Genomic DNA, 1,118 nt, shown 5'->3' with positions numbered 1-1,118 from the left:
AATGTAAAAGCATGTATAAAGGTAGTATTTTTCCTGCTACAATAATCCACACATAGGCTGCTGCTGGCCCAGTGCTCCCAGTGCCTATCCCAACCCCTGTGGAGCAGGCCAAGCCAGATCATGCTTCTGCAGCTTTGCCTTGTGCTCTCTACAGGTCACGTATGGGATGTCCACCCTGATTAATCATGAAGCACCAGATCCCGGTTCTGCAGGCAGCCCTACCCCGGATCAACCCGGCTGCTCTGGGGAATGCAGCTCTTTTCTGGGTGCAGAAACGGTTGCATCTTCACTGTACCTCGAAAAGGTCAAGCAACTCAGTGTCAAGTGGAAATCTTCACGCCATAAGGCACACAGGCCGGTCCTTGAGCCACCCGAGGCTCAAAGCAGCAGGGGGGATCATTGCCCAGCCCTCAGTTCAGATTTCTGCCAGGATCTGTGTATTGTGCAAACTACAGCTTGTTTTACTGTGTGTTTATCTGCAACTGACAGCTTTTGCATAAGCTGCTCCGAGCCCAGCTGGTGCCCTCGTTATCCACCTATCCCCAAACAGTCCTAAACCTGAGCCTGAAGTCACACCAGGCTGAACAATGGAGTCCGGTGTGTTTATTAAACACCAGTATATTCCACCTGCTCTTCCCCAGTTATCCAAATGTGATGTGAAAATACCATCCTGCTTGTACCAGGGTCCCCAGGAGGTCAGCAGGGCAGTGCTGGTTCCAGGCTAGCTTCATCCCACACGAGCCGGCCTGAGCCTCCCGAATGCAAAACCACGCCGAGCTGCCCAGAGAACTGCATTCTTGGGGCTAAAAGTTGAGAATTTAGGTTACCCATCTGGTGCTGGACAACCGGCAGATGTGGCTGCCCTTGGCTCTATCCCAGCTAACGGAGGGGGCCGGAGCGGCCCAGGCGGGTTTCTGGGTCCCTTCAGCGGGGCGCGGAGGGCCTGGGCCGGGGCTTAAACCTGGGCCGGTGCTTAAACCTGGGCCTAAGCCCCACGATGGGGCCGCGACGACCCACAGGTAAACCCTCCTTCCCACAGCCATGAGGGGAGGAACCGTCCCTGCCGTCAAGCACCGCCAACTGCTGCAAAACACACCTCTCCAAGCACGACCTGCCGC

This window comes from Melopsittacus undulatus, chromosome Z, assembly GCF_012275295.1.
Source record: "Melopsittacus undulatus isolate bMelUnd1 chromosome Z, bMelUnd1.mat.Z, whole genome shotgun sequence".
NCBI lineage: Eukaryota > Metazoa > Chordata > Aves > Psittaciformes > Psittaculidae > Melopsittacus > Melopsittacus undulatus.
Note: the sequence above shows the minus strand (reverse complement) of the source record.